The 18,073-nt window shown below is 42.0% G+C and overlaps 1 protein-coding gene across 1 annotated transcript in view; it reads right to left on the bottom strand.

Annotated features, from left to right (window-relative positions):
• Positions 1 to 16,249, bottom strand: part of LOC124712385 — a 719,796-nt gene extending 703,547 nt beyond the window's left edge. Inside the window, exon 1 of the mRNA XM_047242681.1 lies at positions 15,828 to 16,249. The gene's annotated coding sequence lies outside the window, so the exon portion shown is untranslated. The remainder of the gene's footprint in view (positions 1 to 15,827) is intronic.
• Between the last annotated feature and the right edge of the window lie 1,824 nt (positions 16,250 to 18,073).

The raw sequence follows: 18,073 nt of genomic DNA, 5'->3' as shown, positions 1-18,073 counted from the left end.
GATGACCTCAGAGCCATTTTTTTCGATGTAGTAAACACCTCAGTTAAAAAACCAGCTGACTTCAATAAATAGAAGACCTAAAACAAGCAAGACTCTGTCGGGAAAGAGAAAAATTCAGAAACAAAATTATGAACACAAAATTTGAAATAGAGCTGGCCGTTGAGGCCGTGCGGTTCTAGGCGCTTCAGTCTGGAACCGCGTGACCGCTACGGTCGCAGGTTCGAATCCTGCCTCGAGCATGGATGTGTGTGATGTCCTTAGGTTAGTTAGGTTTAAGTAGTTCTATGTTCTAGGGGACTGATGACCACAGATGTTAAGTCCCATAATGCTCAGAGCCATTTGAACCATTTTGAAATAGAAGTTAGAAAGAAAACACGGAAAATACGGACAGAGCAATGATAAGAGGTATACATTTATAGAAAGAAGAGGTTTAGGAGAAAAAGAAGGAAGAAGAAAACAAAAATAAACCATTTAAGATCAAACACTGTCTTACGGGTAAATAATCACACAGGCCTTTTGACTTCATGATTTGCCGCTGTTTGTCTGTTTTGTCTTTTACTCATTTGAACCAGTCATGGAACAACTGTGTTGCAGAACAGGCCATCTGGTGATGAGAGTAACTGTGGTAGGCAGTTGAGGCAGTGTCTATAAGTAACGCAGGTGTTACTTTAAAAAAAGTGAATACTTATAGTAAACGATAATCTATGTAGCTCTGGCCATCAGATGGCAAATATAAATAAATATTAATGAATTAAAGAGGGTCTGCCTTCTTGTAAGAACATAAGTTTTGTTTTGTTTAACGCTCAAACATGTTTCACCACAGTTGTTTCATCTTCAGTGTTTTTTATTGTCTCTGAAATACGTTCATAGAAATTTTATGTTGATTAGGAATATGTTTGCATCAGACTTTTTTCTGTTTCTATTACATTTGTATTTTACTTTTTTTATATAATGTGTGCCCTGTGGCTGCTAACAGAATTATGTCATCTACAACAAGGGAATGTTAGAGCAACGTGTATATTGAATTTCTGTTGGAATACAACCTATAAACTATGTACTCTGTAAAACAGTAACAGATTTTTAACACTTGCCATTGCTATAGTTGACCTATACTGACTTGCACGTGGTTATTATTTGCTTGCTAAACGTGTTATCTTATATTTGCAAATATTCTACGGGCGTTGGTAAAATCTCGTAAGGTTTTAAAATGGAATTAAAATAGTTTGGACCGCAGTAAAACATTTATTGGCTGCAGTTGATCATGATGTAATATAATCTGAAGGTGGTCACAATTTGAACGAAACCAGTTACCACTGCTAATAAATATTTTATTGCGGTCAAGATTGTTTTAATTCAATTTTAAAATATTTTATCGGAACATCTGTTTTTTTTGTCAAATTTCGGTGAATGCCACGTGTCCCCGTTGTTTGTGGCATCCTCTTATCGCGTAATTTCTGTTCCCTTCTGCATGAGCATCACTGTTGTGTCATGCTTAGTAGTGTTGTGTGTATTTTGTGTCAGTTGTGTTTTCATTTTATGGGTCAGTATGTCTACTGTATTTGGTTTATAACCATTTTCTGTGGCAATCTGATAATGTTGAATCCTTGTCTGCAATTATCTTTATCCATTCGAATTCTGTTCAGCCGGTGTCGAAATTATCTAAGTCCGGCTTGTTCATGTTCTGTGGGTGATTAGATCTGTTGTGTGTTAGTGTACTGGTTGTTGGTTTTCTGTTAGTTGAGAACTGACGCTGGTAGTTTTTGTTTTTTATTGTGGTATCTAGGAAATTAATTTTCTTGTCTGTTTCAGGTGTGAAGTGTCCCTGAGCGCCGCGTGTACCAAGGTGTGGTGAGCTGCCTATGAGCACATAGGCAGCACACCGCACCTGGTACACTCGGCTCTCGGGGACCACAGTACAGCTACGTCACCTGAAGATGGGCTTATAACAGTGCGAAACCGGTCGTGTGAAAATAAAGAAATTTACAACTGAAGCGGTATTGTCGACCTCTGCTATAATGCTCAGTTGCGGATGTTCTTCCAAAAGGATTGTTTGTTATTATGAGAAATGACAAGTTGCACCAAGCTTCGGAGTACACAATAAACACTAGGTCCCCCTATAACTGGTAAGGTAACTCAAATCAAATTTGGACGATTGGACGAAGGAAAAGATGTATCGAAACTTCCTGGCAGATTAAAACTGTGTGCCCGACCGAGACTCGAACTCGGGACCTTTGCCTTTCGCGGGAAAGTGCTCTACCAACTGAGCTACCGAAGCACGACTCACGCCCGGTACCCACAGCTTTACTTCTGCCAGTATCTCGTCTCCTACCTTCCAAACTTTACAGAAGCTCTCCTGCGAGCCTTGCAGAACTAGCACTCCTGAAAGAAAGTATATAGCGGAGACATGGCTTAGCCACAGCCTGCGGGATGTTTCCAGAATGAGATTTCCACTCTGCAGCGGAGTGTGCACTTGCCCGCGAAAGGCAAAGGTCCCGAGTTCGAGTCTTGGTCGGGCACACAGTTTTAATCTGCCAGGAAGTTTCATATCAGCGCACACTCCGCTGCAGAGTGAAAATCTCATTCTGGAAACATCCCCCGGGCTGTGGCTAGGCCATGTCTCCGCAATATCCTTTCTTTCAGGAGTGCTAGTTCTGCAAGGTTCGCAGGATAGCGTCTGTATAATTTGGAAGGTAGGAGACGAGATACTGGCAGAAGTAAAGCTGTGAGTACCGGGCGTGAGTCCTGCTTCGGTAGCTCAGTTGGTAGAGCACTTGCCCGCGAAACGCAAAGGTCCCGAGTTCGAGTCTCGGTCGGGCACACAGTTTTAATCTGCCAGGAAGTTTCATATCAGCGCACACTCCGCTGCAGAGTGAAAATCTCATTCTGAAAAGACGTATCATTTGTAATACAACCATGCCTAATAAACGATTTCTTCGATTTTATCAACCAGGATAAAGAAAGATTTAACTTTAAAAGATATCTGTACACGGAGGCATGCACATAAACACACACACACACACACACACACACACACACACACACACACACACAGAGAGAGAGAGAGAGTGAGAGAGAGAGAGAGAGAGAGAGAGAGAGAGAAGAAGGAGAAGAGACAGATTAATTCTGTGACAACACTGTCTTTCTTTTCAGTGTGGCACAATAAAGTGTTTGTGGAAACAAAGGCAAAAGATAATCTACGAGAGCGTGGTGTAAAATAATGCCTCGGAATGTTTACGTCAAAACAGTTTTTAAATAAAAGTTATTAATAGTCTGCACCTTTATTCTTCATGTCTACATATTTGCGGTCCTCTCTCTCGCTAGACATCTCCATGTAATATAACTACAGTATGTCAGTGCTTGAGAAACACTGCTGTAACAGACATTCGAATTCGGATAGTTCGTCACCAGATTGAGCATTCTCTCCTTCAGCATGGCAATGCGAGACCAGTCACTAACGCTGCGACTTCTGCAACAATCCGACGCCTTGGGTTCACTGTCAGCGATCATCCTCTTTATACAGTCCCGTATTGACCCCATTCGATTTTTATCTGTTTACAAACTTAAAGAACATCTTCGAAAATTTCACTTTAATTGTGATGAAAGGATGCAAGTAGAGGTGAAGCTGTGACTCCGTCAACAAAGTAAAACATTTTACCGTGACGGAATCAAAAAAGTAGTTTCTCGCTGTCAGAAAAGAGTTCGTGGCCGTGCTGACTATGTTGAGAAATAAACATGTAGACATGAAGAATAAAGATATAGAATGTTAATAAAGTTTGTTTTATTTTTTAAAAAAGCTATAATAGTTTTCACATAAAAAATTCGAAGACATTACATTTCAGTTCGCTTCCGTAGTTATTAACAGCTAATCAATACCACATCAGACAGAAATCCCCGGCAGAGTATGTGACGCTCCTGAAGGTAAATGTGAGTCTATGGGACTTATTGGCCGATTTTTCAATTGTAGAAAAGCGCGAATAGTGATGCGGAGATTAACATAAATAATAGTTTAGAAACAAAAAATGACATGTCTTTATCTCTATAGTCGTTTTTGTTAAGTATTACCACACTATTCCCTTCATCGGCTTATAATGCTATAGCATCATTTAATAGTAGTTTATGGTTTATGTTATTCAGAATTTTCTGTTCCGTCTTGGGCTGGTATTTGTACGTATTCTGTTCGCTTAATTCCTTGTCTATAATGTTTGTTATATTAACTGTAATTTCATATTATTTTCTGTATGAGAGCTTAGCTACATCTATTGCAACTTTAGCAGTGGGTATCAGATGCTTTACAGAATTTTTCTGAGGTGTTGGGGCTATGTTGTATTTCAGACCTTTTTTTAAGGAGATTTGTTTCGTTATTCGTAATTCTATATTTGTGAAATTTTCTAAACATGGGTAAAACTGAAAATCAGATTCATATTCGTGTGTGGGTTGTCGTGTGTGATGCTGTATGTTATCACACTGCAGATACGATTCAAAACGCACTATAGATTTTGCACCGAATACGAAAAGGTTTTGCAATGAACATTCTTGAGGAATTAGAAATTTATATCTACACGAGAAAATACCCACAAAAAATATCAAATGTACATACGGAATTCAGACACAAGTACTACCTTAAAAACTTTAGTGAACTTTTAGAAGAAAATGGATAAATCGGAAGTAACATATTCAACAACCAAATATAAGCGTAACAAATTTTAGTTAATAAAATAATATCACTGTTCATCTGCACGACTTTGTAAACAAATGGAGTCATGAGAGTGGAACTGTCAAGCTGCTGTCACGTTGTAACTAACATTCAATTTCAATATCTTGACGTATTTACGAGCTTAATAAAGCAGTAACAGTTACAAAACAGTCCACTAACGACGCAATATGGACGTCTCATCAATCTAGACGTGAGTACAAGACAATACGAATGAAATTCTCACCAAAATTGTAATAGCAGGTACTTGAAAATGGCGATTAAGCCGAAACAGTCTTCAGTCTGTAGTAAATAAAGATTAATTATTGTAAGCAGCTCTTTGGTGTATGTACTCAAACAATCATGTCGTTATCAGACTTTAGAAACAATTCACATTTCAATTTCAAGGATTAGCCCTAACACACGGGAATAAAATCGGTTCAGTTAAGAGCATCATGTATCACAATGGCAGCATCGTGCTGTACACTTTCCGTTTGTCCTTGGAATAACGGTGCCGTCGCTTCTGAGAAAGGTGTCTACAGCATGTTAAATTACTTCACTTTAAAAAAAAGTGTAACGAAGGCATAAATTATCCACACAGCATTCCATTCTTTTCCGTGACTGGCTTCTTTCAAGCCGGGGATAATGGAAGACCGCCTGCTCCTGTATCCAAGGTCGCATGTGCACTCTTGTGCGGTGACGGTCGAGCCAGTGGTGAAAAAGTCAAAGTCAGTTTCTATTCGGGTTGTGAGCGCTGGAGGCAATGGAGGAATCCTGCGGTGCTGTCCTAGACACTATTTGATCAAAGTTATCCGAACACCAATCAGTGGACATTAATATGGGGTGTGTCCGCTTTTCGCTCTTCCGACGGCCCTAGTGACACTTTCAGTTATATGCCTGAACTTCTGTGAATGAATGGCGACCCATTGCTCCTCAAGAGAGGGAACCAGAAAAGCTGGGGTCTGCATTGAAATCGACATTCTAACTCATCCCAAAGGTGTTCCGTTGGGGTCAGGATTGAGCTTCTGGGCAAACCAGACCATATCAGGAATATTGCCTTACAGATTTTGTTTTATGAAAAGTTGGGTTCATTGTCATGCTGACACAATCAGTCATCGTCTAGTTTCCAAAATTTCCCTCTACTGCACGCAGTACACAGTGATTTAACTGTTTTGATATTCTTCTACATTTAGGGACTTTTTAGCACAAAAGGAGACCATACACTACACATGAAAAACAGCTACCCCCCGCCCCCTTATTGTAACATCACCTCCTTCGTACTTCACTCTTTACACTACACATGATGGGACGTAACACTTTCCAGGCTTTTTTTTCTTTTTTTCTTTTTTTTTCTTTTTCAAACCCCAATCCTTCCACCGAATTGCCACAGCGTACAGCTCTTTAAGTCATTTCAACCGTCACTGGATACAGAAATGTGCGGCTTACGAGGAGCTGCTGTACCCCATTCTTTTTAGTTCCCTACCCACAGTCCTTATGCTAGCAGTCTGCTGGAACTCAAGAATGATTTCCTCAGCTGATTTTGTTGTGTTGGCAGAAGAGCCAACACCGTGTTACTAGAAGAGGCCGAATTGCACGCGTTTTAGCTCACGCGGGCTGGCGTGGGGAGGGAAGGACTAAACTGACGTGAGGTCTGGAACATGACAAGGAATTAGAACTCAGAAAGCGGACGTAATTAGCTTGATACTTAACTTTAATCCATTAATGATGAACGTCGCTCTTGACGGTACATGATTCACAATATTATCTGTTTAGAATACATTCTTGAAGAATATGGCGCCTTGCTAGGTCGTAGCAAATGACGTAGCTGAAAGCTATGCTAAACTGTCGTCTCTGCAAATGAGAGCGTATGTAGACAGTGAACCATCGCTAGCAAAGTCGACTGTACAACTGGGACGAGAGCTAGGGAGTCTCTCTAGACTAGACCTGCCGTGTGGCGGCGTTCGGTCTGCAATCACCGATAGTGGCGACACGCGGGTCCGACGTATACTAACGGACCGCGGCAGATTTAAAGGCTACCACCTAGCAAGTGTGGTGTCTGTCGGTGACACCACAGATTTCATCCGATTTTTACAATCACCGTCCGCAATGCTCGACGGTCGCTTTTGGTCAGTGTATGAGGTCTGCCTGGTCTTTGTTTAGTTGTACTTGTTCCTTCTCGTTTTTCACTTCACAGTTACTTTAACAGTCGACTTGGGCAGCTTTATAAGTGTTGAAATATCCCTGATGAATTGGTTGCTCACATGACATTCAATGACTATTCCGCGTTAGGAGTCAATGAACTCTCCTGATCGATCCACTCTGCTGTTATTACTTTTCTACAGACACACAATTCCCCCGCCTACTTTTATACTGCCTGGTTCGTTTCTCATGACATCTGGTGGTCAATTCCTCATTACACAGGTGTGTCAGTACACTTTTGATCAGATAGTGAATATTACACTGAAGAGCCAAAGAAACTGGTACATCTTCCGAATATCATGTAGGGCCACGCGAGCACGCAGAAGTGCCGCAACACGACGTGACATGGACTTGACTAATGTCTGAAGTAGTGCTGGAGGGAATGGACACCATGAGTCCTGCACGGTTGTTCATAAATCCGTAACACTACGAGCGGTGGAGATCTCTTATGAACAGCACGTTACAAGGCATCACAGATATGCTCAATAATGTTCATGTCTGGGAAATTTGGCAGCCAGCGGAAGTGTTTAAACTCAGAATAGTGTTCCTGAAGCCACTCTGTAGCAATCCTGGACGTGTGGAGTGTCGCATTGCCCTGATGGAATTGCCCAGGTTCGTCGGAATGCACAATGGACATGAATGGATGCAGGTGATCAGACAGGATGCTTACGTACGTATCATCAGTCAGAGTCGTATAATTATATCCGAAGGAATGAGCACCAGCGACGATATCACTCCTTGGAACACGGAGGAGAGCTTGGGACTTTAGATGGAACAATGGCGCAAAGTCTGGTGATTAGCAGCAATGGGCAATATTGGCGGTGACATTCTTTCATATCTTTCCAAATCTCAAATTAATTACTTGCAGGTGGAGCGCTACCACACCATCGTGGGTTAGCAGACTAGGTTACGCAGGCTGTTGCATCCAGGTTAGGCTAGTTCCAAATTTTGGAGGTGGAAGTATGTATCTTTTTCGTTCTTTAATCTAAAGAAGGAAGGGAACAGAATACCGGTCCTAAACATCTGAGCACACGTCCATAACGTTTCAATCCTTCTACATCTGGAAACGTCACAGTAAAGAAAATATTATTCTGCAGTGTACAGAAAACACAATCTCTATTCTTACTTGATACCCTACTCTGAAGAAGAAGAACACACACACACACACACACACACACACACACACACACACACAGTGAGAGAGAGAGAGAGAGAGAGAGAGAGAGAGAGAGAGAGAGGAGAGAGAGAGAGTACCTCAGCATTTCGATACGTCCTACATCTATCTACCTGTGTAATTAGTCACAGTCTACGGCTTTGAAATTATGATTAGGCGCGGTGTAAATCTGTCTGCACAATGAACAAGAAAAATCTAAGAATACTATGTAAAGTTTTGTGGAAATTGTCACCGAAGCAAAATGGGTAAATGAAATGTGTCCTATCTTCCAGAGGAGACATCGGGGACTAGTTAGGTTCTGGTCAAGTTATTGTTGCCCTAATACGTTTAGAGAAGCCATATAAATTCATAAATGTGGGAATTACAACAGGACAGCGGAAGGACTCAGAAAAACAAATAATACTGATTACTAAATCAAACGAACACCAAACATCACTTTCGATCTTCTTGGCGGCATTATATACACTGAGTGATTTACAAATGATATTAGAAACTTTTACGGGTTGTATAAGGTTTTTGTGGATAATGTCTGAATAGGGAAAGCATGTCGGTAAATGTGTCGTTTGGATATAAAACAAGTCTCAAGATCGCATCGTTTTTATGTCTTCCACTTCATGACATGCACACAAAGTGCGAAGAGAGTACTGTCGTCAGTCGCTGTTGTAATTGTCACATCGAATACCATTTTCTTCCGATCACAACGGCTGCGAGAAACTGGTACCTACGCAGGACTTGCTACGTTACGTGGAAAAGAATCCGATGACGAGTAGTCGAACCATTACCCATGCCACGGACTCCTGTGGAGCCCGCAGTTCTCTACTGTGCGCATATCCTGAGGAAGGAGATTTGAAGGTGATCCGACCTTCAAACTTATTTTACATCCAAACAATGCGTTTCCAGACATAGCTTCAAAACTTTATCTACTAAGTCCCCTACCAGAATCCGCAGGGTTCTGTAATAGCAATTGTGAAACGTGCCGTATGCGACACAACTCATCTTAAAAATAAGGCGGATGGTACATTTGGCAACACTACAGTTTCATTCCTTTCCTTCTCCTTTAACGAATGGTGTTTGGGAAAATGGACAGACTGTAAACTCATTTTTAAGCTTATTAGATTTTGGTGTTTTCATGAAATATATGGTGAGATGTATGTTGGCAACACTACAGTTTCACCCTTTTCCTGCTCCATTAACGAATGGTGTTTGGGAAAATGGACAGACTGTAAACTCATTTTCAAGCTTATTTGATTTTGGTGTTTTCATGAAATATATGGTGAGATGTATGTTGGCAACACTACAGTTTCACCCCTCTCCTGCTCCATTAACGAATGGTGTTTGGGAAAATGGACAGACTGTAAACTCATTTTTAAGCTTATTTGATTTTGGTGTTTTCATGAAATATATGGTGAGATGTATGTTGGCAACACTACAGTTTCACCCTTTTCCTGCTCCATTAACGAATGGTATTTGGGAAAATGGACAGACTGTAAACTCATTTTTAAGCTTATTTGATTTTGGTGTTTTCATGAAATATATGGTGAGATATATGTTATACGAACTAATATATTACCTTACTCTCCCTAGAATGTATGAATACAGATTTCTAACAGCAAAATTTTCTGTAACAGAAAATGGAAGTAACACTAGACTTTAATGATAATCTCTAGATCGCACTCGCTTTTACTACACGAAAATGTGACTAAGCGAACCGTTCCTGTTTCTTCTTTTTTATCTTCATTATCTTTTCTATTGAGCATCTCAGACTGACGAGCAATACTCAAGAATCGGTCGAATGAGTATTTACCAGGCGTCTTCTTTCACGGATAAACTAAAATTCCTAGTTTCCAGAATGAGATTTTCACTCTGCAGCGGAGTGTGCGCTGATATGAAACTTCCTGGCAGATTAAAACTGTGTGCCCGACCGAGACTCGAACTCCGGACCTTTGCCTTTCGCGGGCAAGTGCTCTACCATCTGAGCTACCGAATCACGACTCACGGCCGGTACTCACAGCTTTACTTCTGCCAGTAAGTGCTTCACCAACTATCTTAGCCTAGTTTATGCTTGTTCTGCTACTAGTTTTGGGTAGTCCTTCTAGTTTTGGTGCTGCAGATTGCAACTGCACTAATAGTCCTTCCTCCGACACATGTGCACTGAGTTACATTCATTTACCGTGAGGGTTTACTGCCCATACCTCCACTCACCTTCTGTCCTCAGCACATCTTCAGCCCTTTAGCTCGTTTCCTTGCGTTGCGAATTTCCTGCACACAATAGTATCATCAGCGTACAGCCTTACTATCTTACGTTATCAACCGCATATAAAAGTTGTAGTGCTGCAGTACCCAAAATAACTGAGATATTCACGTCATGTTTGGCGTATGCGTCAGATAAATTGATAAAGTTTTTTTGTCTGTGTTCTAGGTTGTCGTGAGTGAAGCATAATGACAACAGTTCAAGAAAAGACACCCTGTGTGGAATGTTTTGTTCAGACCAATTCGAACACGCAGGTTCAAAGGAACTTCCAAACAGTGTATAGAAAGGAACCATCCTGGTGGACGTCGATTTGGCGGTTGTACAGGCATTTTATGCGAACAGGAAACGCTGATGTGAAGCAACATAGTGGACGACCTAGAGCAAGTGAAGCCGACACAGAAAGGATGCGGTTGGGTCTTCAACGTTCACCGCAGAATTCTGTTCCGAGGGCATCACAGAAGCTGCGAATTCTTAGGGCGACCGTACACCAGGTCCTTCGGAAACGTTTACAGATGTATTCATACCGACTGTAACTGTTGCGCGCATTGAAACCACACGGTAAGCCTAAACGTGTGCGGTTCGCTGTGGACGTACTTCACCATTTAGAGGAGGATGGAAATCTTGGAAACAACCTACCATTTTCTGACGAAGCAAGAATCCACGTGGAAAGGTAAACAAATACAGTGTTGACATCTGGGGCACAACAATTCCGCATACTGTGACGGAAGACGTACGTGGCAGCCCACAAAATGTGTGATGTTGTTTTTATGGTTGATCGCATAGTGGAACCACTTTTTTTCTGAGCAATAGTTAACTCTATCAGTTACCTTGATATGCTTGAACTGTTTGCGCTACCACAACTCTTTGACTGCCAAGACATAGTTGTTTACCAACAAGATTGGGCTCAGACTGCGAGATGTTCTACACCAAGTGTTTGCAAGTCGCTGGATTGGCCAGGATAGTCCATGGCCTCGTAGGTCGCCTCACATTACACCGATGGATTCTTTCTACGGGAGTATGTCAAGGAAATAGTCTACTAAACGCCTACCAACCATATCAGTTATGTAAAGAACCGAATCGTTACTGCGGTTACCACAGTTGATGCGGACGTACTGAAACTGACTGAATGGCACAAAATCTTTGTGAGATGGTGTGTCACAAAGCCAAAAGTAGTGTTAATATCTTAACTAGTTCTGATACCGTTACACATTAAAGTTGTTGCGTACCCTTTGAGATACATTAACTGCTTGTATAACATTCCCCTTTGGGAACTCCGGAAGTTACTTTTACTTCCGACAATTTCATCCCATTAAGAATGGCGATTTGTGGACTGTATCTGTCTGGAAACCCACTTACAAAGTTGACACGATATTCTGTAAGCTCAAATTTTGTTCACTAAGCAATAGTGTGGAGCTTTACTGAATGGTTTCCAGAAATCAAGGACCAGAGCATCAACCTAGGTGGCGACGTATATGGCCCACTTGGTCTAGATTGTCCACTCCCCGAAAAATGTGTTCCACAAAGTACTGATGACAACAATATAGGTTTATAGCTACATGCTTCTGTTCGACGACCTTTCTTGAAAATGAGAATGTGCTGCACTTTCCTCCAGTTACCCAGAAGCTTTCGTTGCTCTGGTGATCTGCGTAAAATGTTGTTGGAAACGGAGCAGTTCCTTCGGACGATCTGTATAAAACACCACATGTGTATCATCAGGTTTAGTTGCATTTCGGCGGTTCAACGATTTTTTTAAATTTTTATTTTCTGTCCTTTGATCATTTATCCGAATAACTACCATTGCTTCGTTTGAGCTACGACTGAAAGTAAAAACTTACATTACGCAGTGAACGAATTTCGGGAAAGCGAAGTCAGATTTGTGGCCTTCTATAAACTCTCGTTTTGGCGCCATTATGATCATTGAGCGAATCAAGAGATGATTTTATTCGTTTAGTGATTTTAACAAAGTCAAAACTTCTTAGGGACTTTCGGCAGAGTGGGAGAACTTCATGACGCGATGCCATTGCCTAGATGTGAATAAACAGTAAGGTATTTCTCTCTGCTTCTAGAACTCGTATGTTCTAAGCGGAATCAGTTTACTTAGCGGTTAACGACCGAGAATTTAAACATGTATCTCCGTAGTCTCCATCGACACCTACCGCGATCAAGCGCGAAATGTATGCAGAAAATGATGGCCTAGGCCCTGACCTAAACACCGAAACGCCTAAGTCAACAGGAAAACATGTGTTTATATTGTTATGTAGTACCCAGGAATAGGAGTCATAGGCAGAGTGAAGAAGTGAAATAACCAGTAAAAATTACTGTACCAGTGATGAAGTTGCTGTGCACTGGAATAGTAGACTGAAAGAAACAGCTTACAAATCAGGCTATCAGATAGCTATCGCCGAAATAAGTGAACTTCCTGAAAGGCTTACTGGATTTAAATGGGGATCTAACAGCTTCTGCCAAATTTCAGAACGCGATCTCTGATGCACGTACTCAAATTCCAGTTAAATTAACTGACACAGTTCGCATGTTAAATCTGCAAATGTGACACACAAAAAATGAAGCAGCATTTCACATCGCTGAATAATGTTGTTGCTTCCACAGTACAAGCTATCCACTAAAGAATCGCTTCAGATAATGCCGGGATGGTTCCTTTTAAAGGGCACGGCCGACTTCCTTTCCCACTCTTCCCTGATCCGATGGGATCGATGACCTCGCTGTTTGGTTCCCTTCCCCGAACCTGCCAACCAACACACACACACACACACACACACACACACACACACACACACACATGCACACAAACACACCGATACACGAAGAAGAACATTGCAGTTAATTTAGAAGAGGACCAATTCGGCCAATGAGAAGAAAAACTATCCGAAGGCTTCATAGTAGGCCTACAACAGACGAGAAATGGTTCAAATGGCTCTGAGCACTATGGGACTTAACTACTGTGGTCATCAGTCCCCTAGAACTTAGAACTACTTAAACCTAACTAACCTAAGGACATCACACACACCCATGCCTTAGGCAGGATTACAACAGACGAGAGCTTCAGAGCCAATACACAACTTCATAAATTTATCACAGGAATCAGGAAAGTATTTTACACTATCGAGTGGAACGAACTAACGGAAATTCTGAAAAATAGTTAGACTATAAAACAGAAAAATAATTATAGAAATATACAAGAAATAAATATGAATAATGAATGTAATCAATACCGAAGTTGTTACTAGAATTCTTAAAGATGTTATATAAAAATGTACACAAAGATATAAATTTTTCACTTCCCTATACAACTGTGAGAAAATATTCAGGATTGTAGAAAATCATATTGTTAAAAGATGAGTCTGTATTTCTGTCACTGTTGCAAGTAGTGGCACACATAATGTCTATGCTGCAACAAAACCGCCACACTGGAATCTTCCACACACTGTCATGTGTGAGTACCATTGTAGCAGCCTCATTCCTTCGACCACGGTAAACTTACGACTGAATACGCTTGAAAATGCAATATTTAGAAACCGAGTGTACTCTAAACAAAAAGAAAGGCTAAATAAAGTAGTTGTTGCAAGAAAAATTTCTCCATTTTTACATATTACTAAATTAAAGTTCTGAGCTGTTTCTTTCTGCCTATATGTGAAGGCTAATCTCAGGGACTTCAATGCAGTTTTCACTAATAAACAGACTGATTCACGAGGAAGGTTTGTAAGTACAATTTATTACCGCTAAGTCAGACAAATCGTCATGCCGTAGATAGTACTGCCCGTGCGAAGCTGGGGTAGGTCGTTAGCAGTCAACAAATTTATACGCCGGTAATCGATTTTAGTATCCTCATCGGCACTTGAGACGAAAAAATGCGCTTCGTGAAACCATGTAAATAATATGTCAATAGACTGAATGTGGTACCAGGTATTAACTGCAAAATGCAAAGTTTTACTGGAGGAACTGTTTAACTTGTTAAACTATGCTGCCTTATTATGCTAAGGTCTTGTTGATTCTTTGAAAATGCAGGGGATCCATTTGTAGAGGGTCTGTTCCGGACAGTCTTGGCTTCGCTGTACGACTCATCCCCGCCGATACTGCTGTCATTAGCAAGGAAGAGATGCATAATATTATCAAACAGAACCCACGGAGCAATATTTCAGATTATATATATGTGTATTTTCAAACGTTAATAAACACGCTGACTAACCGGGCGTTGTATGACTATTAATTTTGCTGGTTTTCTATCAGATGATGATGATGATAATGTCTGGTTTGTGGGGCGCTCAACTGCATGGTCATCAGCGCCCATACAAAGTCCCAATTTTGTCACAGTCCAATTTTTTACACAGTCCAATCGATCCACTGTCACGAATGATGAGGATAAGGATGAAATGATGAGGACAACACAAACACTCAGTCCCCGGGCAGAGAAAATACCCAACCCAGCCGGGAACCGAAACTGGGAGCCTGTGAAGTTTTCTATCAGAAACGAAAACAAAAAAATGAACTGTGTTTCTAGTACAATACCGAAAAAATTTAATTTCCATATATTCATGACAACACCTTTGAAATTATGAAACAGTCGTACAAATTAACATACATTTTGCAGAAATGTATAAGTACAGGCTCTGTGGCAACCCTCTTAATAGTTGTATAGTTGGCTATTGTCCTCGGCTACAGTCGTTTCAACTTCGTAGCAGAAAGGTGTCAAAATCGCTGCCACGTGTCAATGAGTTCCTTTTTCTTAAGTTGCCGGCCGATGTGGCCGAGCGGTTCTAGGCGCTTCAGTCCGGAACTACGCTGCTGCTACGGTCGCAGGTTCGAATCCTACCTGGAGCATGGATGTGTGTGATGTCGTTAGGTTAGTTAGGTTTAAGTAGTTCTAATTTCTAGGGGACTGATGACCTCAGATGTTAAGTCCCATAGTGCTCAGAGCCATTTAAACCATTTTTTTTCTTAAGTTATCTGGACTGTAGGAGTGTCTTAGTGGTCAATAATAAATGTATTAAAACTTCACGCATGATATGGTATTTTCTCACACATCTCAGTAATTATGACGTCATATCTGTAGAAGTATATGTCGGTCAATGATATACTTGTAAAGGCATATGTGGGTACCGTCTGCGAAATATGTTGCGAATGTAGTTAGTAGCAGAGAAGTAATAAATTTATAGGTAATCGATGATGTGGTAGTTTTTCCCACATGTCATTGTTGATGACATATCTCCTGAGTATAGCAGATAGGTGGTTCTCACCCCGATAGCGATTGTTGTCTGACAGTAAGCGATATGTGTACCAAGTCTGGTTGAAATCCGACTAGTGGTTTTGCAGGGGATGTGGAACGAACACATACACAAACACATACATATATACATTTCTATAGTATGCATGGATTCACGGGCGAATTAATGACCGTTCTGGGTGTAAAATAAATCGCAAGATAATTTGAAACTGGAAAATTGCAGAGCTTAAGGAAGCAACAGTCATGCATCAGCTAGAGCGAAGAACTGCCTTACCTGCGAGTTGACATCCGGATTGTCGTCCGATGTTACAGCCGTAAAACGACTTAGAGTCACAGGAAACAACACACAGATATCGCGCAGCTGAATGATGCAGTTTCGGACGTTCTCGACACGTAGAGGCACATGTAACTGGGCGCCGTACAACGCGGACTGTCACCGACTTCCGATCAGACGTCAGTCGGGAAGTTCCACACTCGCTGAAAGACCTACTCGACTGTATCAACACTATTCGTACAGGTCACCTAGTTTTAATCGACGGTCGTCACCGATGGCAATCGTGTTGCCACCATTTACGAGAAGTTGTTGTGGTATCAGTGGTTGTCGGCTGTGGAGGCGCTGTCAGCGTGTGTTGAGCGCCTCGGCGTGTTGGATGTTGGCGGCGTGCTACTTTATGCTGGCCAGAACGGGACCAGCTCGTCCGGCGGCGTCGCGTGGACTGGCTGTACACGCTGCAGCAGCAGACGAGCAGCCATCCGCTGGCGTCCTCCCACCACTCCCCGCTACCCCTCTCCCACCGCCGCACTGTCAGTGATCACTCTTTGCCGGCTTTTCTCTCGCCCCTAGCGATACTGATGCCTGTGCAGCCGAACTGGATTACATCCGCGGCTCCCACCGCGTCGCGAATTTGAACTGCACGGTAAAGGAAGGCAGGGAAATTTGGCGCGCATAAAATCCTTTTACACGAGCGACTTCCTTGTCTCAGTCGACTACTCGCGGTAGGTAAACCTACTGCAGCGCATCCGAAGTAATATTTCACTTCTCTGGTCTGACACGAGCGATCGTTTCCGTTCACGCGGCAGCGCCAAAATTGCGTGTGCTGCCAGAGCTGTGCCATCTGGCATCTGAACGGCGACAATGAGATTATGAGGAACCATTCGTTTTATGAAAAAATCGAAGTCCAGCAGTGGGATGAGGGAGTAAGAATCTATATTACTAAATGGCTAACTCGGTTCATGGCACCCAATTCCAGTTGCAGGTTGCCTATCTAAAGGCTTACAGGGGCAACAAATGTTTTAATTTCAAAAAATGGTTCAAATGGCTCTGAGGTCATCGGTCCCCTAGAACTTAGAACTACTTAAATCTAAACTGAAGTTAAATTCTTCTGGGTTATTAGGCCGCGTCATGTTTCTTCTAAAATGATCGACGTTTCGACCCCTCTGCTGGGATCTTCCTCAGGATCTTCTGGTGTTCACTACTACTAGAAGACTGTTCTAGCAGTAGTGGACACCAGAAGAACCTGAAGAAGATACCAGCAGAGGGGTCGAAACGTCGATCATTTTAGAAGAAACATGACGCGGCCTAATAACCCAGAAGATTTCAACTTCAGTGACAACGGCCACGAACGCCTGCAGACTTACATACTTAAACCTAACTAACCTAAGGACATCACACACATCCATGCCCGAGGCAGGATTCGAACCTGCGACCGTAGCAGTCGCCCGGTTCCGGACTGAAGTGCATAGTACCGCTCGGCCACCGCGGCCGGCTCTTTTAATTTCAATATTTCATAAAGTTAGTGACCGAATTAAAAAATCTGAAATATACATTAAGATGTATAGCCTTATGTTAAAAGTTTAACACAGTAAGACAAGTACAGGGTGACAATTATTGAACAATATCAAATAAACCGTCATAACTTCTGAAAGGTTTGCGTTAGGATGTTCAAACTGCACGGTTGGCCACGGGACATGATTGCAATTAGTATGGTTTGGCTTAGCGACAAAGCCCATCCAAATATAGGATGGGTTTGTCAATAAGCAGAACTGGCGCATTTGGGGGATTGAGAATCCGGATTTGGCGATCATCCTCAATGGGTGACTATGTGATGTGTAATGTCCAGTCACGGAATAATCGGTGCGGTATCCCTTCATGGCACGGTGACTACCGAACGTCACGTGATAGTTTTGGAAGACGATTTCATCCCCATTATATACACTGATCCTGATTTCGACAAGATAGTGTTCATGCAAGACGGAGCTTGACCTTAACCAAGCAGGGAGTGATGTCCTGGAGGAGCGGTTTGGGGACCGCATTCTGGCTCTGGGGTACTCAGTGGCCACTGGCTTGGATCTCGATTGGCCGCCATATTCTCCGGATCCGAACACATGCGACTCCTCTTTGTGGGGCTATATTATGGACAAGGTATACACCAATAACACCAAAACCATTGTTCACCTGAAAACAGCCATTCAGGAGGTCATCGAGAGCATCGATGTTCTAGTACTTCAACTGGCATGCAG

Source organism: Schistocerca piceifrons, chromosome 8 (genome assembly GCF_021461385.2).
Source record: "Schistocerca piceifrons isolate TAMUIC-IGC-003096 chromosome 8, iqSchPice1.1, whole genome shotgun sequence".
Lineage (NCBI taxonomy): Eukaryota > Metazoa > Arthropoda > Insecta > Orthoptera > Acrididae > Schistocerca > Schistocerca piceifrons.
The sequence above is the reverse complement of the archived record's forward strand: the minus strand, read 5'-3'. Positions and strand labels throughout refer to the sequence as shown.